Source organism: Nicotiana attenuata, unplaced genomic scaffold (genome assembly GCF_001879085.1).
Source record: "Nicotiana attenuata strain UT unplaced genomic scaffold, NIATTr2, whole genome shotgun sequence".
Classification (NCBI taxonomy): domain Eukaryota; kingdom Viridiplantae; phylum Streptophyta; class Magnoliopsida; order Solanales; family Solanaceae; genus Nicotiana; species Nicotiana attenuata.
Genome location: NW_017672041.1, coordinates 57,232 through 82,657, shown reverse-complemented (window position 1 = coordinate 82,657; position 25,426 = coordinate 57,232). Strand labels below are relative to the sequence as shown.

General features: G+C 40.6%; 1 long non-coding RNA gene across 7 annotated transcripts; it reads right to left on the bottom strand.

Annotated features, from left to right (window-relative positions):
• Positions 1–16,248: 16,248 nt before the first annotated feature.
• On the bottom strand, positions 16,249–22,775 carry LOC109211486. 7 transcript variants are annotated; one of them, XR_002065724.1, is made up of 6 exons: positions 22,663–22,775; positions 21,431–21,953; positions 21,331–21,358; positions 19,159–21,241; positions 17,503–18,831; positions 16,554–16,925 (listed from the first exon to the last, which is right to left on the bottom strand). It is a non-coding gene; the product is annotated as an uncharacterized LOC109211486 (long non-coding RNA). The 7 variants fall into 7 exon arrangements; XR_002065726.1 differs by having other exon boundaries at positions 16,556–16,925; positions 17,503–17,702; positions 17,830–17,877; positions 18,762–18,831; positions 19,159–21,953; XR_002065725.1 differs by adding an exon at positions 16,249–16,500 and having other exon boundaries at positions 16,723–16,925; positions 19,159–21,953.
• Positions 22,776–25,426: the final 2,651 nt, after the last annotated feature.

Genomic DNA, 25,426 nt, shown 5'->3' with positions numbered 1-25,426 from the left:
CTCGGGACCGTGATGGCGCCTAACATTTCACTTACTAGGCAAACCAACGTTAGAGAATCATTAAGCCAATTCTTATACATTTTAGTAATTGACAAACAATAAACTATAACGAGTAAAATTGAAAGCGGAATTTCATAACAGCCTCAATATAAGTACTACTACCCGGATCTGGAGTCACAATTTACGAACTTCTAAGATTCCACTACAAGTAAATATCTGAAAGAAATACAACTGTTTTCAAAATGAAAGAAACAGTAAAATGAAATGTCTAGAAGGGGACTCCAGGGTCTGCGGACGCCGACAGATCTACCTTGGATCTCCTATCAGATGAATCTAGCAGCTAACCTCCCGATCAGCTCGGACCAGTACCAAAATCTGCATAGGAAGTGCAGAGTACGGTATCAGTACAACCGACCCCATGTACTGGTAAGTGTCGAGTCTAACCTCGGCGAAGTAGTGACGAGGCTATGACAAGACACCTACAAATAAACCTGTGCAATATAATAATATATATACAAATAACAGCAATGAAAGAAACTAGACAAGTAATATTGAGAGGGGGACATGCTGAGGGGATCACAAGATAAAGGATCACAGCAGTAGTGAGAACTTGATTAACCGTTATACTTTGAAAAAATAGGGACAAGTAACCACAGTAAAAGAAAATGCACGACATCACCCTTCGTGCTTTTACTTTGAACCTCACCATATGAATCAATAGAAAGGGCATGACATCACCCTTCGTGCGTTAACTCTCTCATAACATGGCACGACATCACCCTACGTGCATTAACACTCACAATATGGCACAGCATCACCCTTCGTACATTAACACTCACAAAACATGGCACGACATCATCCTTCGTGCGTTAACACTCTCCCTCACCAAAACAATGAACAATAACAGCATGAAGATAGAAATAACAAGAATAAGTCTTACTTCAACATTTGGTTCCACAATACCAACCTCAACTTTGAGTCAATACTCAATCAATAGCAAAATTCGTAAACATGATAAGAATGATCAACATAATGATTAACTAGTCTAAGCATGAATAATATGATCAAGGAAAGCAACAATTACAAGAATAAGACCCACCTGCATGCTATAACCCGACAACAAAGCATAGGTACTCGTCACCTCACCTATACGTTGTACCCAACAATTAAACATGTAGCAAATAGACAAATAGGTCCTAATCCCTCAAGCCAAGGTTAACCACGACACTTACCTCGCTCCAACGACCAAACTCAAAGCTCAACCACGGCTTTTCCCTTCAAAAAGCCTCCGGACCAATAGAATCTAGCAAATTACCAACCAAATGATTCAAATCAAGCCTTAGAAACTACCCTCAATTGCAAAGAATTCAATTTAGGCCATTTTTGAAAAAGTCAACACCTGGGCCCGCTTGGTCCAAACCCGAAATTCGGACCAAAACCTGATTACCCATTCACCCCCGAGCCCGGTTATATAATTGGTTTTGGAATCCGACCTCAATTTGAGGTCTAAATCCCCAATTTATCAAATCCCTAGTTTCTACCCAAAAACCCCCAATTCCACCATGAAAACCTTAGATTTTAGGTTGAAATCTTATAAAATGTAGTGAAAGATTGAAAGAAACTAGTTTAGAATCACTTACCAATGATTTGGGGAAGAAAAGTTCTTTGAAAAATCGCTTCAAAGATTTTAGGTTTTGAAAATTTGAAGAATGGGAGAAAATTCCCGTCTAAGTCATATCTACCCAGCTGCAGATGTCGCAATTTGCGAAGCCCGCATATGCGAGAAAAGCTTCACAAATGCGAAACTCCCACACTTATGTTGCCTTCGCAAATGCGAGCAAAATGTTCGCAAATGCGGAACCTGAGGATCGCAAATGCGACCCATTTCTTCGCAAATGCGAAGAACCCCTCCCCAGACTCACTTCGCAAATGCGAAGGTTATTTCGCAAATACTTAAACCTATGTGGCCCAGCTTTCTCTTCGCATTTGCGATGAGAAGCTCGCAAATGTGAACCCCTCAGAGATTGCAATTGCGATGCCTGATCTCGCAAATGCGAGATCAGAGGCCTGCAACAAGATCAGATACACCATCAATCTTTCCAAGTCAATTTTTACTCCGTAACCTATCCGAAACTCACCTGAGCCCTCGGGGCTCCCAAACAAACATGCACACAAGTCCTAAAACATCATAGGAACTTGCTCGCTCGATCAAAACACCAAAATAACACCTAAAACTACGAATTGAACACCAAATCAAATGAAATTTTCAAGAAAACTTTAAAACTTCTAATTTCACAACCGGACGTCTGAATCACGTAAAACCGACTCTGTTTCTCACCAAATTTTACAGACAAGTCATAAATATGATACTGGACCTATGCCGGATTCCGAAACCAAAATACAGACCCGTTATCCAAAGGTTAAACATTGGTCAAACATTTCAAATTCATTTAGCCTTTCACTATCAAATTTCGACAAAGTCCGATATCTCGGGCTAGGTACTTCCAATTTCGATTTCGGTGGCCGCTCAAGTTCCAAATCATGATACGGACCCACCGGGACCGTCAAAATACGAATCCGGGTCCATTTCCCAAAAATATTGACCGAAGTCAACTCAAATAAAGTTTTTAGGCAAAATTTCTTATTTTTATCAGTTTTTAACATAAAAGCTTTTCGAAAAGACGCTGGGAATGCGCACGCAAATCGAGGAAGGCTAAAACATAATTTTAAGGCTTCAGATCACAAAATTAGGTTTCAAGACACGAGATGAACTATTGGGTCATCACACCAACTATCCCCATAAAATAAAAATTATGAAAAATGTCATTTTTTGAGTAACCTTTCTATAGTGAAAGAGATAGATATACTTAAGAATGTACAACATGTTACATTTTTCTCCCGGTCCACTTTAATTGATTTTTTGACATTTTTCTTGTGGTCCCAATATTTAACTTTGCAGATATAAAAAAGGAATTAACTTCTTTTTTCCCAAAGTTGGCCGTTGAGTAAAGAGTCTAGGAGTATTTGTTATATTTTGAATGCACAAATTAAGGTAAATATGATCATTTTTATTATTAATTCATGCTAAAAGGTGAATTCTTTAATATATGTTAAAACAACCAAAAAATCAGTTAATGTGAACCGGAGGGAGTATTTCATATATATATATATATATATATATATATATATATATATATATATATGCGCCTTGGAGTAAAGAGCCTAGGAGTGTTTGTTATATTTTGAATGCACAAATTAAGGTTAATATGATCATTTTTATTATTAATTCACGCTAAAAGGTGAATTCTTTAATATAAGTTAAAACAACCAAAAAATTAGTTAAAGTGAACCGGAGGGAGTATTTTTATATATATATATATATATATATATATATATATATATATATATATATATATAGAGAGAGAGAGAGAGAGAGAGAGAGAGAGAGAGTGTGTGTCTCAGTGCACAAAATATTCCGTGTTCATGGAGGTTCCAGAGAAGGGCCGCACCCCAATGGGAAGTGATGTACGCAGTCTTCCCTAACACAAATATCAATGGTCGATTTCACGACTCAAACTTGCAAACTATAGGCTACAGAAAGACAACTTTACCGTTACTCCAAAGTTCTCCTTCAGACTAATTGAAATTCAAAATCTCTGTTATGACTCCATAATTGAGATTCAACCAATGAGACGACTATATTTAATACATTGTTAAGACAGATATTACATTGATGAATACATTGATGAATCAAAATCTCTGTTATTTAATACATTGATATTTAATACATTGTTAATACAATGAGACGACTAATTAAAACATTGATGAATCAAAATCTCTGTTATGACTCCATAATTGAGATTCAACCAATGAGACGACTATATTTAATACATTGTTAAGACAGATATTTTATTTCTATTTAAACCAAGATTCGTCATGTTACACATGCACATCTTCGTCTTCTTATTTAATTCTCTTCCTTCAAGCAAACGAGATGTTTTCCTTCTTCCTTATTTTATTATTTAATATGTATAATTCATTCATTATTAAATTGCTTTATGTATGGGGTCGAATTTGACCGATAGCGTCCCTAAGTCAGCACGATCAACCGCTGAACATATGTGAGCTCCGACAGAGGGACGACTTAGGAAGTAACGGGAGAAACGACTTCATAACCTCGTCGGCCCCTCTATAGAATGTACTTTGGTTTTACCTTTTAATATTTAAATAAGGATCCCCTACTATATAAAGGGGATCCGAGCTCTGTAAAAGGGGATTCATTTTTTTTGTGGATAATAAACTTCTCTCTTGCTCTCTCATCTCTCTAAAATTATCTCTTTCCCTCTCTCTCATATATAATATTGTTGCAAGAACCGATTATCAAGATCATCCCAGGGTTTATTATATTACGATTTACCCCTTCATTTCTTTTTGATTGATTTGCTTAAAAGTGTTTAACAACTTTTGAGTCAAACAATTTGGTGTCATCTGTGGGAATTTCGGTAGTCGAAATCGTAGTTCACACCTAGGATATCAAAAACAATAATCACTGTCCTTCATACTCCATAGAAACTAACAATGGCAGAGAAAGAAGCAAGGTTGAAAATGATAGCAGACGTCTCAAATAACCTCATGGGCTCCCTCAACGAAACCGGAAGGGAAAATACCGCGAATGTAACACCGAGTAATGTACCAGAGGGGGAGATCTCACCCTCTTCACTCGAAGATCTAACGATCTTGCATGAAAGAGAGGCTTCTACATCTGCGGTAAAGGAAACACCCCCAGTAGTCAAGAAGCTGCTAGAGGAATGGTTGACGAGCGCTCTAAGCAACATGCTCGAGAAACCCCCTCAGGGAAATACCAAAGATTCGTCAACGGCAGAAATCGCTGCTGCTGCCGGTGAGCCTAGCGTTGTACGAACGAGCAACGCCCACACCGCTATCAACGCAAGCAATGGTACACTCGCAAACATCCTTAAGAAAATGGAAGAAATGGAGAACGAGAATAAAGTGCTTCGCGATCAAATGAAAGAGCACCAGGAAAGGGTGGACAAGATACCTGGCGCCCCTAAGCTATTGCCGAAACGCGATGTGGGAAGATTTGTCAAGCAACCGTATAGTGAGGAAGCTGCTCCTCACCCAATCCCAAAAACCTTCAAGATGCCACCGTACTTGAAAATATACGACGGGACCACGGATCCGGAAGACCATCTGATCCATTATGTAACCGCCGTAAAAGGCAACGACTTATCGAAAGAACAAGTGCCATCCGTGTTGCTGAAAAAGTTTGGTGAAACTTTGGCAGGAGGGGCGTTAACGTGGTACTCTCAACTACTAGCTAGATCGATATCAACGTTCGAAGAGATGGCAGATAAGTTCGCCACCGCTCATGCAGGAGCGAAGAAGGCCGAAGCTAGGGTCAATGATATCTTCGCCATCAGGCAAACAACAGGTGAAGGACTCCGAGACTTCCTGGCCCGATTCAACAGGGTAAGAATGGGACTGCCAAATGTATCAGAAGGAATGGCGGTCGCAGCTTTCCAAAATGGGTTGAACAGAGACGGAACAAAAGCAACCAAGAAGCTGCTCAACAGACTCATGAAGTATTCCCCCACCACGTGGGAAGAGATTCACAATGCCTACTGCGCCGAAGTAAGAGCGGATGAAGACGATCTAACGGTCCAACCCAACGACTAACGTCAGTACAGTCAGAGGTAAGGAGGGATCGACGCAACGACGGGCGACGGGAACAGCTCCCATGCTTCAATAGAGAAAGGCATCAGCCCTACGTTAGAACTCCCAATCCGCCTCCTCCAAGGCATCCAGATGCCGTGCCGCGACATGTCGCCCCACTTCGAAATGAAAGAGGTATGCCCCCATTATTATTTGCTCATAACTTTTGTGTCTCCCCTTCAGAAATAGTGTACGTACTGGAGAAGCTGGGCACGAAGGTACAGTGGCCACAAAAAATGAAATCAGACCCTAGTGCAAGGAGGTCGAACGTCCTATGCGAATTACATTAGGAAAGAGGACACAAGACCAAAGATTGCATAGGCCTATGATAAGAGGTGGTCAGAATGCTGAACCAAGGATACCTGAAGGAGCTGCTCAGCGATAAAGGAATGGCTAATTTTGCCAGAGGACGCGACCAATCCCACGGACCACCAAAACCACCTTCTCCAGCACGCATCATACAGATGATCATTGGTGGCGGCGATGACTCGACAATCAATCATGTAAAGTTCACCACCACACACAAGTTGAAGCGCACGATCGCTCACGGACGGTATGATGACTTAGAAAACAATATCACCTTCGATAAGTCTGATACCGACGGTTTGTCATTCCCTCATTACGATGCTTTAGTTATAACTTTACGCATTGCTGATACTGATGTGAAAAGAATCATGGTAGACGATGGAAGCGGCGCGTGTATTATCCACCCAAGAGTTCTCATGCAAATGAGGCTCGAAGATAAGATAATACCGCGTTGCATAACACTAACGGGTTTTAACAATGCAGTAGAGCGAACCTCCGGAGAAATATCACTGCTAGTCTTGGCAGGGGGAGTCACGCTGGAAACCACATTCCACGTCATGAATCAGGAAACGGCTTACAATGTCATCATAGGGCGTCCATGGATACACGCCATGCGAGCCGTTCCCTTGAGCTTCTATCAAGTAATCAAATTTCCCACCCCATGGGGAATATTCAGCATTCGAGGTGAGCCACGTACCGCCCAAGAATGCTACCGGATCGCCCAAGACTGTACACATACCAAACAATTGAAGGGAGCAAGCGCGGAAGCATAGCAATCAGCCATGTCGGGAACTAAAATCAACCCGCCGGCAGAGGTCATTAGGAACCCAGACGTTGTAGAAGCTTGCAAAGCGACAGTCGAGAACCTCGACCCGGTCCAGCTGGACGATACCGACAATACAAAGAAAGCCTATATCGGACACAACCTCTCCGACCCAGGTAAGTACCACGAATTCTTAACTAACCATGCAGATCTATTTGCCTTCTCTCATTTAGATATGCCGGGGATCCCAAAAGACATCGCCACTCACAAGCTGAACGTCGACCCACTTTATCCGCCTGTACGGCAGATGAGGAGGAAATTCAACGCCGCAATCAATGAGGCAGTCAGTGAAGAAGTGGACAAACTACTAGCCAACGGTTCCATCAGAGAATCGAAATACCCCCAATGGGTCGCCAATGTGGTCATGGTTAAAAAGAAAAGCGGGAAATGGAGAATGTGCGTAGATTTCACTGATCTGAACAAGGCATGCCCAAAAGACTCATTCCCATTGCCCCATATCGACCAGCTGATCGACGCAACAGCAGGGCACGAACTGCTAAGTTTCTTGGACGCCTACTCCGGCTATAACCAAATCCTAATGGCCGAAGAGGACCAAGAAAAGACAACTTTCATCACCCACCAAGGGACGTACTGCTACAAAGTGATGCCCTTCGGACTCAAAAATGCGGGAGCAACATACCAAAGGTTGGTCACCAAGATGTTCAAGGAACAGCTCGGCAAGACAATGGAAGTTTATATCGACGACATGTTAGTAAAATCGGCAAAGAAGGAGGACCATATCGATCATTTGAAGGAAGCCTTCGAGATACTGAGGCAGTACGGGATGAAGTTGAACCCAGAAAAATGCGCCTTCGGCGTGGCCTCGGGAAAATTTCTAGGCTTTCTCGTATCACAACGAGGTATCTAAGTCAACCCGGACCAGATCAAGGCCATAGACACAATACCTGAGGTTCTGAACAGCAGGAGGCAGGTACAGAAACTGATGGCCGCGAATAGCCGCCCTATCAAGGTTCATATCACGGTCCTCGGACAGATGCCACAAGTTCTTCAGTATGCTGAGGAAAGATCATGGGCTACAATGGAACGAGGAATGCATCGAGGCCCTAAAGAAACTAAAAGCATATCTATCTTCACCGCCGCTGCTCGTCAAAGCAGACCCAAGCGAGTGTCTACTTGTGTACCTGTCTGTATCCGAAGTCGCTGTCAGCGCTGTCTTAGTCCGCAAAAACAAAGGTACTCAATCCCCTATTTATTATATCAGCAAAACTTTAATAGATGCCGAGGTGAGGTACCCACACCTCGAAAAATTAGCCCTGGCGCTGATCGTAGCTTCACGAAAGCTTAGACCCTATTTTCAATGCCATCCCATAAAAGTAATAACAACCTTCTCCCTAAGGGGCATCCTACATAAACCCGAACTCTCGGGTAGGCTCGCCAAATGGGACATAGAGCTCAGCGAACATGACATAACCTACCATCCAAGAACCGCCATCAAGTTGCAGGTAGTTGCCGACTTTGTCGCCGACTTCAGTGCGGGGATATTGCTAGAGGTGGAACAAGAGGCCCTCCGCGCATCTGCCAACACTGACCTCTGGACCCTCTACACTGACGGCGCTGCGAATGCCTCGGGATCGGGACTGGGACTCGTCCTCGAAGTCCCCACGGGTGAAGTAATTCGCCAGTCCATACGATGCCCCGAGATGACTAACAACGAGGCCGAGTATGAGGCTGTGATTGCAGGTATAAAATTAGCCATCAAATACGGGGCCCGTCGACTCATCCTCCACTACGACTCTCAACTCGTCGTAAACCAAGTAACCGGGACTTACCAAATCAAAGAGCAAAGGCTACAAAAATACCTATCAGAAATCCATAAGCTGATGCCTGAGTTCGACGAATGTCGCTTCGAGCAAATCCCCAGGGCAGAAAATGTTGAGGCAGACAGCCTAGCCAAGCTAGCCGCGGCCACCAAGAATATCAACAAAGAAAATGTGGTCACCCTCCTCCATTCGGCCGTCGACCACGTCGAGGTATGCTCTTTAAACTTGACTTGGGACTAGCGCAACCAGTTTGTATCCTATCTGCAGGACGGAACACTCCCACACGACAAAAAAGAAGCCAAGAAGCTCCGGGTGCAAGCTGCCCGATATAGCCTGATAAATCATGACCTCTACAAGAGAACGTTTGGTGGTCCCCTCGCTAAGTGCCTCGGGCCGCATCAAACAAGACAAGTATTAGAAGAGGTGCACGAGGGCCATTGCGGCGCCCATACAGGAAACCGCACCCTCGTCCGATGCCTCATCCGCCCGGTTATTACTGGCCTATCATGAAGAAAGAGGCAGCAGATTATGTCCGAAGATGCGAACAGTGCCAAAAGTACGCCCCCATGATACACCAGGTGGGGGAGCTCCTCCATTCAGTCACCTCGCCATGGCCCTTCATAAAGTGGGGAATGGATATAATCGGCCCCCTGCCAGCAGGACGAGGAAAGGTACGCTTTCTTTTAGTTTTAACTGACTATTTTTCTAAATGGGTGGAAGCAGGTGCGTACGCACAAATACGCGAGCAAGTGGTCATCGCCTTTATATGGAAAAATATCATATGACGTTTCGGCATCCCCAAAGAATTCAGTTGTGACAATGGGCCCTAGTTCATCGGTAGGAAAACGACTGAGTTCTTCGAGAAATGGCACATCAAGCGGATACTCTCCACTCCGTATCATCCCGCCGCTAACGGCCAAGCCGAGTCTTCCAACAAAACAATATAGAACATATTGAAAAAGAAGCTCGAGGAAGCTAAGGGGCTATGGCCCGAATTACTACCTGAAGTATTATGGGCATACCGGACTACGCCCAAATCCAGCACGGGAGAAACACCGTACTCACTGGTCTACGGGACCGATGCAGTCATACCCGTCGAGATCGGGGAACCAAGCCTGAGATATTTCCATGCCAGCGGGGCAGACAACGACGAAAGTAGGTCGCAAGATCTAGACGAAGCCGAAGAACGAAGAGGCATGGCCCATATAAGAATGACAGCACAAAAACAGCAGGCAGAAAGATATTACAACAAGAAAGCCAAAGTAAGATCGCTCAAAGTCGGCGACTACGTCCTCAAAGCCAAAACACTGGCATCGAAAGACCCGAATGAGGGAAAATTGGGGACCAACTGGGACAGACCCTACAAAATCATAGCAGCGGCGAACAAAAGAGCATTCCAACTAGAAACAATGGAGGGAAAACCACTCCAAAACAATTGGAACGTCGCCCACCTCAAATATTTCCACTTCTTAAAGGCATCTCCTAAGTCGTACTCTTTTTCCCTGACTCGAGTTTTGTCCCAATTGGGTTTTCTCGGGGAGGTTTTTAACGAGGTGGCAAAGGGGATACCCGGTGACACCAGAGCGCAGATTCATCATACCGGCCAGTCGACACGGTCCGTAGGCCAATATAATGAAGGGACTACACTAGTTATTCTCCATTAAATGAACAGGTCCCCATTGTATGTGTAGGATTCTCCATTGAATGAACAGAAATCTCCATTGAATGAACAAAATCCTCCATTGTACGAGCGAAAATCTCTATTACACGAACAAGAGTTAATCTCCATTACACGAACAAGAGTTAATCTGCATTACACGAACAAGAGTTAATCTCCATTCTACGACGGATATCACTTCGACGACAGTCGAAGCAACATCCTTATGGCCAAGGCCATCGACATCAGTTCGACCTCGTTCGAACTGGACTCAGGATAAGTGCCTTCGCCATAAAAAATTAACAGTTCGACCGCGCTCGAACTGGGACTCAGGATAAGTGCCTTCGCCATCAAAGTTTCAGTTCAACCTCGTTCGAACCACGACGGATATCACTTCGACGACAGTCGAAGTAACATCCTAATGGCCAAGGCCATCAACATCAGTTCGACCTCGTTCGAACTGGGACTCAGGCTGTGCCTTCGCCATCAAAGTTTGACAGTTCGACCTCGTTCGAACCACGACGAATATCGCTTCGACGAAAGTCGAAGCAACATCCTAATGGCCAAGGCCATCGACATCAGTTCGACCTCGTTCGAACCACGACGGATATCTCTTCGACGAAAGTCGAAGCAACATCCTAATGGCCAAGGCCATCGACATCGGTTCGACCTCGTTCGAACTACGACGGATACTACTTCGACGACAGTCGAAGCAGCATCCTACTGGCTAAGACCATCAATGTCAGTTCGACCTCGCTCGAACCACGACACGACCTTTGTAACGAACAACAAAAGCAACCTCTACGGTGGCTAAGCCTTATAAAAGAGAACCCAAGAAGGGAAAGGCAACAAATGGACGAAGCAGCAAAAGTAAAGTTTATATTACAGCAAAAATATATTTACATTCGCCCCCACGGACGGGCTCCAATACATTCCACAAGCCAAAAATATACATTATACAAATTTGTAACTACTCGTCACCCCCTGGGAGATAAACGTCATTATACCAAGAATCTGAGTAGAGGCGATTGACGTCTTCAGAAGCAGGACCCTCCCCATCGGGAGAGTCGGTGTAATACCCACAAGCTTCACGAGCAGTACGAGCCTCATTTCGTCGTGCCTGAACTTCCTCCTCTGTCGCCCGGCCCTCAGCATGAAGCTCTCTATACACGTCGAGTTTAGCCTCTGCAAAAATCGACATCTCATGCGTACTATGACGCGCACTCTGACCAGACGAGGGGCGAGATGAGGAAGGCCGAGAAAGTCTATTGATTTCTGCCATCCTAGCGTCGAGCTCGACGGTCAGATCCGCCACCCTCCGCTGCAGGTCGACGTTCTCCGCTGCCACCCCACGACTCAGTTCGAGCTCGTCATCTTTCACCTTAAGGAGCTCTCCAACTTGCTGTTACGGGCCACGGCCTTCATCAGCTCACTATCTGTCTCTTCCAGATCAACCCCCCTGTGCTCTAACTGGGCCTGCCTCTGTTCAAGCCCCTCGCGAAACACTTGGAACTCGGGGTCCTGCTGAATGGGGTCGACCACCGCTCGGTGCTTAGAGCGATATTTTCGATACTTCTTCAGCATCTTTTTGTAAAGGGCCGTGCTTTTTTGCTCACGGCGTCCCCTCTCCACCTCCAAAACGAGGGTCTAAAAAGAAAAGCAGAAATAAGCGCGCCTCAGGTCAGTCTTACAATACGCAGAAGAGAGAAAGGGGATAAAGATTACCTGTAATGCCATGCCAGCAACCCTTCGTGACAGCTCCGCATCTTTCACAGTACTGAGCGTCTTGCTCTCAGGGGCGGCACATAGCAGGGTAAGGGTCGAAGCAGCCTGCTCACTGTTCAGCAACAAGTTGTAAGCCCCCGGAATCATAATACGACGGTCAGACCCATTCGTCGTCATCTCCACATGGGTAAGACCACCCACAAACTCATCAATGTTCTCCTGGGCGATGTCAGAGTCCGACTTCTCATCTTCCTCGCCAGGTCCTTCGACGTTAGTCGATGACCCCCCCTCAACGGCACACACGGAACTAGTACCGGGAGCGACACTCCTCTGTTGAGCCGACCTCCCAGATAGAATGGCGTCGGTCATAAATGCAGGTCTGTGCGTCGTTAGAGGTGCCCCACTTCCGCCGACTTCGGTGGCCACCCCCTTGCCCTTCTCGAGCCTCCTCCGTTTTCTTTCTAACGATTACTCGCCATTGGAAGACTCGTCCACGGGTTGTAGGACCGGTGCCAACGATGCCGACTCCCCCATAACCATGGTCGCAGATGTAGCCCCGTGTAAAGGAGCTAGAGGGGAACCCTCTCGGACAGACTCGATTAATATATCATAAGCATCCGAGGCAACGTCGGATCGCTTGAGAGTAGGGACTGGCGCCCCTCTTCCTAGAAGCACCTCGTCCTGTTGCCATAAAAAGTAAGCAGGGTTGCAAAATTTACAAGATAAAAATTAGAAATCTACCTGAAGGGACTTTGGGGCCATAGCGTTGCATGAAGGCAGGCCACGTATGGGTCTCTTCCGCATGGGGAAGCAAGCCGGCAACCCATCTCCTGAGATTGGGGACGGGCTGGGGCGGACGAGCCATGGCTGCAATACAAAAGTTAGAATTGCAACAGTAACAAGTAACAAGGAACTTAACAAACTACAGTACTTACGTTTTGAATTCCACCTCTCTGGGAATCCGGCAGGGTTAGAGACCACATGCTCGGTTCTAATGAAGAAATATTTACGCCAGAATCCGCGACTCGCTCAGTCGTCGGTTTTGACCACCAACCCTTTCGTACCACGGTTTCTTAAATGCACCATGGTCCCTCTCAGATAACCAGCACTGAACAATTGTAAGAGGTGATGAATCGTGACCTCGCATCCGATCAACTCCGCATACTTGGTCAGTAGCCGAAGCACCTTCAGGGTATACGACGTAAGTTGAGCCGGACACACGTTATAGAATCGGCAAAACTCCTCTGCCAAAGGAAAAAGAGGAAGGCCATAACCAATCAAGGGGTATTCATAAAAGGCACAATACCCTGGCCTGTGAACATCTACGTGATCTCTCCCCGCTGGAACCGTCTCTATGTGGGCAGGTATGCCGTACTTCTTACGGAGATCATCTAAGTGATTCTGCAGCGACTCGGAAAGCATCGGAGTCGGAGTGGGAGAGTCCTTGCTGAAATCGCTTCGAGACGAAGGATGCTTTGGCAGTAGCGCTTCCACCGTAAGAGGACTGATGTCCTCTTCTTCCTCCACCTCTCCACCATCGGAAGGCGGCGGCACGTTCAATGGAGCGGCCGTCGGGATCCTCTCGTCGTTTCGGCGAGGTTTAGGCATGATTTCGGTTGAGAAAGAGTTGCACACAGCACAACGAAGAAGAACAAAATTTTCGATCGAAGGAAAAAGCACCAGAATGCGAAAATGTACACTGAAGGGTTGGAATACTCTTACAAATGGCCAAAGTTCGAGTCAGGTTAAATCTTTCCCCTATTTATAGGGTTGGGTGGCGCCAGAATCGAAGAGGCAGGCTTCGAGTTAGCGCAGGAAACCAAGCGCCAAAAGCATCTGATTTCGTGCCTCGAGAATACGCGCAATGATGACGCACGCTAACGCTGACGTCATACAGAAAAAGGCGTTTCGTTTCGACGCTCTGACAGTTATGATTACTGTCTCCTACCTGTCGCGTCACAATCCTTGACGAAGTCAAACTCTCCCTGAACGGAGGCATCGGTTCCGCCCATCAAGAACGCATCTCGCTGCGACCCCGACGAGCGGAGGGACTAACTGTATGGGGTCGAATTTGACCGATAGCGTCCCTAAGTCAGCACGACCAACCGCTGAACATATGTGAGCTCCGACAGAGGGACGACTTAGGAAGTAACGGGAGAAACGTCTTCATAACCTCGTCCCCTCTATAGAATGTACTTTGGTTTTACCTTTTAATATTTAAATAAGGATCCCCTACTATATAAAGGGGATCCGAGCTCTGTAAAAGGGGATTCATTTTTTGTGTGGATAATAAACTTCTCTCTTGCTCTCTCATCTCTCTAAAATTATCTCTTTCCCTCTCTCTCATATATAATATTGTTGCAAGAACGGATTATGTGTTTAACAACTTTTGAGTCAAACACTTTACATAAAGTACTAGTATCCCAATTATTTGACCAATATATTTGACAACAGAATCATGTGTATATTTTGGATTAGAAAAAGAAATCCACATAAAGCAATATACAAATAATTTCTTAGATACTTATACGTAAGTTATAGTAACAATCACATAGAAAATAAGATCTAGGAATCAGAGAGATCCTCTTTTGACAGTATATTAGTTATAGGGACTAGCACATTTTAATTTTTGTTTAGTTTGTCTACTTTTTTTCCAACATTTTATTTAGAGTAGAAAAATATGCATCCAACATTCAAAGGTGTAGCCTAGGTTAATGAGGTGGGCATGATGTTTATGGGAGATTAGAATTTAAATACTAGTAGAGACAAAATACGATTAAGTAATTTCTTCCTATTTGTTTTAGTATTAATGGATAGATTTATCCAACACATGTATTAATGGATATAATGAAATAATTTCATTAATCGATGCTCACATACAAAACATATATCTCTTCATTAGATGGTTTGACATAAATCAAGCAAACAAGATGCTTCTCTTCATATAGTTACTTAATTTAATTAGATGAGAATGCATGTAACTTACCCCCCAAGAGAGAAAATTTCGGTTCACACCGGATGTTTACACCAAACTATATTAACTCACTATAGTTAATTAATTTAATTAGATGAGAATGCATGTAACTTACCATGGTTAAATAATTGAAATCCATATGCAAGACACATGTCATATATCTATTTGTTTGGTGTAAACACCCGGTGCGGGTAAGTTTTTACCGTTTCGAAATATACCCCCAAGAGAGAAAATTTCAAGTACCTAGGGTCAATTATCCAGGGAGATGGGGAGATCGACGAGGATGTCATGCACCGTATTGGGGTGGGGTGGATAAAATGGCGGTTAGCGTCTGGAGTCCTGTGTGACAAAAAGGTGCCACCAAAACTCAAAGGTAAGTTCTACAAAGTGGTGGTTACACCGGCCATATTGTATGGGGCTGAGTGTTGGCCGGTCAAGAATTCACATATCAGAAGATGAAAATAGCCGAAATGAGGATGTTGAGATGGATGTGCGGGCATACTAGACTGGATAAGATAAGGAATGAAGATATTCGGGAGATGGTGGACGCTACTCCCGCGGACGACAAGATGCGGGAAGCGAGGCTTAGATGGCTCGGGTACGTGCAGAGGAGAACCATAGATGCCCCAGTTAGGATGTGCGAGCGATTGACTTTGGCAGGTACGAGAAGAGGTAGAGGGAGGCTTAAGAAGTATTGTGGTGAGGTGATCAGGCAGGACATGACACGACTTCAGATTTTTGAGGACATGGCTCTTGATAGGAACGCGTGGAGGTCGAGCATTAGGGTTGTAGGCTAGAGGTAGTCGAGTGTTTTTTCGTCTTAGTACTGGGTAGTCTGGTAGAGTTTTGTCGATGTCTGTTAGCGGTCGATGTTGTGTTCACACTATTTTGCATAGTATTGTGTTATTGCCCTTTCACTTATTTGTTGTCTCTTATAATACTGTTATTACTTTTCTAGCTTCTTTTGTTGTTACAGACCTTTTCTTTTGTATCTTTTCTGATATTATTGTCTCTTCTGTTGAGTCAAGGGTCTCCCGAAAATAGCCTTTCTACTCTTCCGGGGTAGGGGTAAGGTCTACATATACTCTTACCCTCCCCACACCCTACTAGTAGGATTTTACTGGGTATGATAATGTTGTTCTCGGAATATAACTTCACCTTAGAAAAAAACAAGACAATGAAATTTCATAAACCAATTTAGTATTCATGCATTACACATGCACTTTCTTCTTCTTATGTCGTTCTTTTCCTCTTGTCAAGCAAATGAAAATATAAAGCCAATATCTATGGTGCACCACTCAGAGTTTTTCTGAACCATTAACATGTACTAAAACCAAAAGTACAAAAAAAATCTGGAAAAATTTGTTGTATGCTTGGTTAAAAAAATCCGATCTTCAAATTCGCACACATATTGAACAGAAGCAATATAATCACAATCTCATAACCATTGGCAAGTCCAGATTCCACCTTAGTGAATTAGAGTTTCAAAGGCTTGAGCAATCTGGAAAAGAGGGGGAAAAATCAAGCACAACAACTGTTGTTTCTACCTAAATCTTGTTCTATTAACATAATGGACCGATAAATGTGTTTAGAGTGGGCATAGAAGTGTTATTAGTTTAATTTGCTCAAATATAGAAGGAGAATGTGGAAAGAGTATTACAGTATCACCAATATCAGCTGTCAATGTAACATAAACAGGAAAATAAACTAGGACATGACTAACCAGAAGTAAACCTCAACCAGTTGGCAAGAATAATGCAAACCCCCAGTCTTTGTTACATGGGCAACACTCAATCAGTATCACCAGCATTTTAGGAACATGAATCCCTTTATAAGGCAGAACACGAGTTGGGAACTCTGGAACCTGGCGTGAACAAGATCCCTTCTAGTCAATGGAAAAGCTGGTTGTCGTCCAACAGATAATGTCTGCAAATACATGAAAAAATCATTAAAGAAGGAATCGAAACAAATTAAAATACTTCTATCAAGGTGGACTATATTCACAAGAATGCTTATCAACTGTGCACTTGAATCGTTTTTTTTTTTCATCAAAGAAACAAAAGAGAAGTCTGACTTCATCCACTTTCCTTCAAAACATCCCATCTTTTTTAGGTATTCATGTGAAAACATCTGTTCACTCGACAAAAATTTACCAATTATACAAGTATTGTCTCTGTTTTCGTTGGGTATGAAGCATCCATGAATGCCAGATCTTGAGGAAACTGTAATGTTCTTTGTAGCGCTTCTTTTAACACACAATATCAAGAATCTGATCAGTATCTTAATTACAAGAAGCAATAAGCATAACAAAACACGACCAACCACAATATACCATAAAGCTATGATCCATGAGGAAGCATTAGAAGGAACAAATCGAATTCTATTTTGGAGAAAAGACAAAAGGATCAGGCCACTGCAATATACCAGAAAATATCTCGTATTTTTTGTGATCATCAACTGATATATAAAGAAGTGTATAGATAACAAATTTACAGCAACATACCTTGTATTCCAAAATGTGTAAGATGCTCCGGTTCCTCCGTCCACCTTGAATCCCAACTTCTCTCAGATACCTTCTTTATTGCTTTATCCACTTATTCCTATCAGCCAAACCATCAGTTATTTTTTCCATTCAAAACTAGAGAGACCGAGGCATAGTTGTTGTTGTATTCGAAACTAGGAAGGGAGCAAAGAGCTATGTCCCTACACGAACCATATTGACACAATGATCAACATATATGCAACTTTATGCAGCATCTCGATTTTGGGTGATAAAGTTCTCATGTTTAGAGCTTTATACAATAGTGGAGAGACTGAAACAAGATCTTACCAGAGCGCTTGCCAACAGTCTCTGATCAATTATTACAAAGCTTATGTACTGATTCAACGTAAACCATGTAAGAGAAGAAACACTGCATCAAATAAGTAGTATTCTAATAAAGTAATAATATAGATAAAACATCTTCAAAGCATATCAATCTCGAGAGTAAAATACATACGACAAGTTTCTACAACTCTTGAAGCAAACTCATAAAGCTTTTTGGAGTTTTAATCAATCCACACTCAGTTGCTCCATTGGCACAAAGCTTTTTGGAGTATAATCTCGAAACTTCTCCTTTCACAAATTTATCATCACCAAATAAGACATACCCCGTTTAATATCGTCATTTCATGACGACTTGCCTTATAAACAATTTATGTTACCCCTTTAACCTTTGAGGTCATGCCTTTTGTACACTTCGTACCTTGGCATGTCTTCTACTTATCCATTCCAGTGTCTTTATATTTAAGCCATGTATATCTTAACCCGGGAGAAGTAGTGACGAGGGGTCGACATGGACACTTAGTAGAGATCAAATAAAGTAGTATGATAAATCATCAACAGGTATGAAGCACAACAGTAGCAGTGAGGTAAAACTGTAACTAACATAATCTTTCAAAAAAAATTATCTCAACAGCTCGAAAAATGTCAAGTCCCAATCTCAAAATGGTAAGGAATACCATATAAAATGCCAGTTATCAGTGGAAGGATAATCTCATGAATATTCTGACTGCTAGCGATATAACGCACGATTATGCCGAGGTCGTACGAATTATAAAGTCAATTATTTATTCTAGAAAATAGAGTTCAAATATTACATGATAGAATCCTGAGTCTACCCGGACATAAACATGCTTTAGCTACATATGGACTCTCGTCACCTCGTGCGTACATAACAACCACAACTAGTAGCATAACCGAAGGTTTGACATGAGACTTACCTTGCTCCGAAGTTTCATAATCGGCTCAAATGCCTCTCTAACTCCTCGAGTCAAAGCCAACAATCCGAAACTAGTCAAACAACGTGCAAATCAATCAAAATATACTCCAATGAATACAATTTAACAATTTATAATGATTCTCAACTTTGTTCAAAAAGTCAACAAAGTCAACCCTCGGGCCCACGTGCCCGGATTTCAAAAATTCTTGAAGATAATCATTACTCATAACACCACGAACTCAAATATATACAATTTCTTCCTAATTCCATGTCCAATTTCATGGTAAAAATACCAAAATTCTAGGGGGTTTTCAAAGTCTCAAAATTTCCAGTAATTTTCATGTTCAAATCCATGTATAATTCATTTATTTAACTCACAATGAGAAGAAATCACTTACCTCCTGGTTGATGAGAAAAATGGTGCTCCAAAATCACTCCCAAAGTCGGCTCCCATGAAGAAATGGAGTGAAAAGTGCAAATATACTTCTTTATAATTTACAAAAGCAGAAGTTGCGTATGTGTCTGTAATTTACTTAATTTATAATAAACATTTCAATGTTTCATGTATGCAATTTTTTAATAAGTTTTACTTAAAATTTTTGTAGCTTCGCCAAACCATTATATAGATGATTACAAGGCATTTTGCTCCTTGATTGATGGCGTTATTCAGAGAAATTCAAATCCACAACTCCTACCTCACATTTCAAAATTTTCTGATACGGTGTACATGATTTGGCAAAACAGACTCAAAGTTGTTTAAGTAAGTCTACTAAGATTTACCGTGGTGCATATAGTCAAAGGTTGTTTATGTTGTATATTTTTTTTTTTCTTTTCGGAGAATGGATGGAGTTGATTCAGAATTCACCCCTTTTTTGGAGCGACACCAAAAATGGTGTTTTCATCGGTACGTTGGCAACATTGATGAAAAGAGAAAAATATTTGCTTGAGGTCTGGAAGATTATTTTGGTGGATGGGAAGTTGCTATTGTTGGAAAGGCCAAATTTGTTGAGTGCTTTAACTTTGAAAAGGGAGCCCTTGATCCTCAGAACTGGTACAGTAGTGCCAGCAGGGTTATTATATTTGGAAGGAATTTTAGAGCCCATTACGATTTTGCTAGTGATGTGAATTTGGAGAGTCAACTCCCTAATCTTGTTGCTAGTACGTATTATGAGTTGGTAATTGGAAGAGGAGCGTACAAGAATGAAAGCTTCCCATTTAATCCAATTCATGAGACCGATAACGGTTCCATAACGTGTGATTTTAAACTTACTTTTTAGGATATTAATTTTGTATGGCTCTAAACTTACAATTTTATTTCTAGGGTCATGAAATATGTTAAGAAGACATTGGTAGGTTTTACATATTCACTCTTTTAATTCTCCGCACCATATTATGCTCACACTAATTGATTTTCTTGCAACAGGATTATATTGTGTAGATAGACTACACAAAGTCTTTTTTTGGGAATTGCCATAGCAGATCCGGCCCAAGGTGTGGACAAGTATGAGGTATATTTCAACTTCCATGATGTTTGAGCTAAGGTGTTCGTAGAATTTTAATATGTGCCTCTTTATAGCATCTAAGTTGTACTAGCTTTCCTGTTATTTCCCGTCTATTTATGTGATTGTTTCTCTTGTGTGCATCGACCATTTCGCTCGTCGAAGCCATAATAGCTTGATTTTCGCCCTCCAAGATGCTACTTAAACTTTGCAGTATCTTTTAGCTCATGTAAGAGAATTTTCACAATCCTAACTTAATAAACTTAACTAGACATATTAAGGAAGGAAAGTACAAAAAGAAATGAAAATCCAAATATGTCTAGCTAAAATATGTAAGAGATACTTCTGTTGAAATAATAATAGAATACATTTTTTTGTAATTTAAACTAAGATATTACTAAATATATTTATATTAATTATTATTTCAAATAGTATCATTTACTTTTGAATCATATTACATTTTTATTTGTATGTATCACCGACTATATATTGAGGTATACGGTTTGAGTTTGTGCCAATAGTTATTCATATGATTTTTTAAATTTATAAAGTTTAGCACAGTCACAAAATTATCCGCACATCGTACGGGTATAAATACTAGTTTACCACTACAACTGCAATCTTTTTGTACTTTCCTTCATTAATATGTCTAGCTAAGTTTATTAAGCTAAGATTGTGAAAATTATCTTACATGAGCCAAAAGATAATGCAAAGTTTAAATAGCATCTTGGAATGCAAAAATCAAGCTATTATGGTTTCAACGAGGGAAATGGTCGATGCACCCGAGAGAAACAATCACATAAATAGATGGGAAATAAAAGGAAAACTAGTACAACTTAGAGGCTATAAAGAGGCACATATTAAAATTCAACGAACACCTTAGCTCAAGCATCATGGAAGTTGGAATATACCTCAAACTTGTCCACGCTTTGGGTCGGATCTGCTACGGCAATTCCCAAAAAAAAGATTTTGTGTAGTCTATCTATAAAATATAATCATGTTGCAAGAAAATTAATTAGTGTGAGCATAATGTGGGGGGAAAAACTACAAAAGTGAATATGTAAAACCTACCAATGTCTTCTTAACATGTTTCATGACCCTGAAAATAAAATTATAAGTTTAGAGTCATATAAAATTAATACCCTAAAAATTAAAAATTTTAAAATCATACGTTATGGAACTCTTATCGGTCTCATCCATTGGATGAATTGGATAAAACGGGAAGCGTTCATTCTTGTATGCTCCTCTTCCAACTACCAACTCATAATACATACCAACAACAAGATTAGGGAATCGTGTCTCCAATTCCAAATGCACATCACTAGCAAAACCGTAATAGGTTCTAAAATTCCTTCCAAATATAATAACCCCGCTGGTACTATTGTACTAGCTCTGAGGATCAAGAGCTCTCTTTACAAAGTTAAAGCACTCAACAAATTTGGCCTTTCCACTGGTAGCAGCCTTCCATCCACCAAAATAATCTTCCAGATTGAAGCGCAACCATCAACCAAATACTTATATTTTTTCATCACTGTTGCCAACGTATCGACTAAGACACCCTTTTTGTCCCTACACTTGATTTTTTGTCAAACTTAACCGTGGCATTCCAACAGTTTTCGGCAATCTCGTCCTTGGAGATTTTGAACTCATTACTTCCAAAACCAAGATCCGAATTCTTGAGAATCGATTCAGAACTGCAAACAGAGGAAAAAAAATTAGTGTGCCCACATTCAAAAGTAACGACGAAACTAGGTATGGGCAATTTTTATGTGCATTATTCTCTAAAGATTATGAAAAATCCTATGTAAATTCCAATAGCAGGTTTCAACGCTATGTAAAATTGTTTCTTAAATATGTAACCAACAAACCATTTTTGATAAGTAATGGTAAAAGTAAGCATTAAGAAGACCAAAAAATAGTATTCTTAAAATTTAAAGCGAGCAGTAAAGTTAGCAAACACCAATCAGAGGATTACTAAAAAACAAATAAAGAATATAAAAAAGATTACTAAAAAACTGTCTTTACCTAAAAACTCAGTTACAATAATTCTTGCATCCAAAAATGCAATTAACAAATAATCATCAATCAACTATGCATAATTCTACACTAGTTGAGATCGCCTATACGAATCATCTGTAACTATTTCCCTCTATTCTGTCCCGATTTCATGCCAATACTAAGTGATAGGAATAAACAAAGTAGAGCGGAGAGAACTTTTAATTAATTTTTAGTTAAATTTATTTAGTGTAGCACGAAAACAGCTATTTAAAACCCGATAAAACCAAGAAATCAAGCGGTGGAAGAAAAAATCAACTCTAGTTAGGAAAAACCAAAAACTATGCTAAAAAATACAGAGATCATTTGAAGATAAAGAAAAAGGAGAATTAATAGAAAGGTGTTTACCGGTCGACTTCCAACGGGAACAACTCTGCCCACTTCTTCGCCATCGGAAAAAATGAGAGAAAATAGGAAAGTCAGCTGAAAGGTTTAGGAATGGTTGGGTTTTAGGATTTTTCTTTTAGTACCAGTATTGGTCCCTGTGATATTCCATGTCCTACTTTTAACCTTTAATTAAACATCGTTAGTGATTTTAGTTCTTTTTACTCACGGTAGTTAACGGCGCAAATATTTCATTCACGAAACTTTTTATTACTTGATATGTAAATTGCAGTTGTAATGGTAAACTTGTATTTATACCCGCACAATATGTGGATAATTTTGTTACTATGCTAAATTTTATAAATATAAAAAATCATAGAATAACTATTGGCACAAACCCAAACAGTATACCTCTACATATAGTCGGTGATACATACAAATAAAAATATAATATGATTCAAAAATAAATGATACTATATGAAATAATAATTAATAAAAATATATTTAGTACTATCTTAATTTAAATTACAAAAAATTGTATTCTATTATTATTTCGACAGAAGTACGTGTTACAACTTCAATTTATGTCAACCTAAAGTTACACAATCTATGACATTCACTATTTTCATGTTGAAAGACAAACTAATATGTACATACTTGATGATTTACTGACAACCAACCTATTCTCACTTTTGGGAGTTAACAACATATAGACCAATTTCATCAGAATTTGTTCAATAATTTTGATATCACTTCAACTTTAACCATACAATTAAAGTCAATTTGCTTTTAAAAATTTAAATGACATCTTTGGGATATTCTCACTTTTGGGAGTTAACAACATATAGACCAATTTCATCAGAATTTGTTCAATAATTTTGATATCACTTCAACTTTAACCATACAATTAAAGTCAATTTGCTTTTAAAAATTTAAATGACATCTTTGGGATGTACTGGTCTATTCAGATCACTATTTGTAAGTAAGAATATTCAATAAAACTTTTCAACGTTATAAATTTTAATATTATTTTGTAACCATTGACACTTTTTCATTAAATAAACTTTTATCTTATTTTTAGTATATCTATTTTACCATGCATATGTCCCAAAAGATCATGAGTTCTTACAGCTTGACTGGTAATTTTTAATTAAATTAACTTACCTTTCACTTTGGTAATCGCTTTACTTTGTGGTAAGTAGCAAATCCAAATACTGTAATTATATTTCTTTATATTTTCACAATGTTCAAATCTATTTTATTCTAATTTACATGCACGTATATATCGACTGCAACAACTGCTCAATCAATTAGTTTAAAGAGTTTGTGAGAATATAAATATCAACAACAAACTATAAAGTCATAGTCCATACCCGAGCTTTTAGAGAAAAATTCATGCTCCCCATTTCTATCTAACTTAAAATAGACATTTTTAGTATTAATAAAAAAAAATTAAAACTCGACGTATTGCTTTCAAAAAACTAGATATAAGATGAGCAATAAAATATTGGATAATTAGTTTCATGTACGGTATCATTTAATTCAGTTAATGTCTAAGTAGCTTCATACTTAAAAAATATAATGTTATCCCCACAAAATTTATTGTTGTATATCTTGACATCGGTTCCTCCTCTTTTTTGTACATTCATGATTGAGTTAACTCCCTTATAACATTACTATAGCTGCACTAAATTGATAGAATCAAACCGCATTGTCACGATCCGGATTTTCTACCCTCCGGAGTCGTGATGGCGCCTACTCGTGAAAGCTAAGCAAGCCAAATATTATAAAATCATTACCTTCTTTTTATTAAACATGTTCAACAATTTAAAATAATAAGTGATTAAACAACGGAATAAATTAAATAACTAGAAATGCGGAAGACGAGAACTTAATAATTCAACCAAAACACTGCTACATGATTTGAAGTACAATCTACCGAGAATTTGGTGTCACAAGTCACGGACTATCTAAGAGTACTACAAATAAGGTCTGAATGAAAATACATAAGTCTGTCTCGGAATAAGTAAAAATAGAAAGAGAAAAGATAGGAGGAGACGCCAAGGCCCGCGGACGTTTGCAGAGTGTAGTATCAACACAATCGACCCCATGTGTTGGTAAGTGCCTAGCCTAACCTCGGCGAAGTAGTGACGAGGCTAGGACCAGACTACCAAATAAACCTGTGCAGTTACATCATATACAGCAGAAATAGAAGCAGATAATTACAACTAAAGTTGGGCAGGAGAAACATGCTGCGGGGAGTAACAGGTAACAACAGAATAATAGTAGAGAAATCTAAGGAACGCCATAAACTAAATACCAGCAAAAGATAAGAAAATAAGAAACAAGTACACATGTAATACCGTTGCAGGCGTGCAACCTGCTCCAATTTCATATATTTCCGTTGCAGGCATGCAACCCGCTCCCATTTCATATGTTACCGTTGCAGGCGTGCAACCCACTCCCATTTCATATGTTACCGTTGCAGGCGTGCAACCCATTCCCATTTCATATAGTACCGTTGCAGGCATGCAACCCGCTCCCTTTTCATTTAGTACCGTTACAGGCGTGCAACCCGCTCCCTTTTCATTTAGTACCGTTGCAGGCGTGCAACTCGCTCCCTTTTTATTTATCAATACTAATCATAAAAGAATCCCGGCAAGGAAACAATAATATAACAACAACATCCCGGCAAGGGAACAATACTATAACAACAACATCCCGGCAAGGGAATAATAATATGGCAATAACATTCTGGCAAGGGAACAATATTAATAATCCTTATATG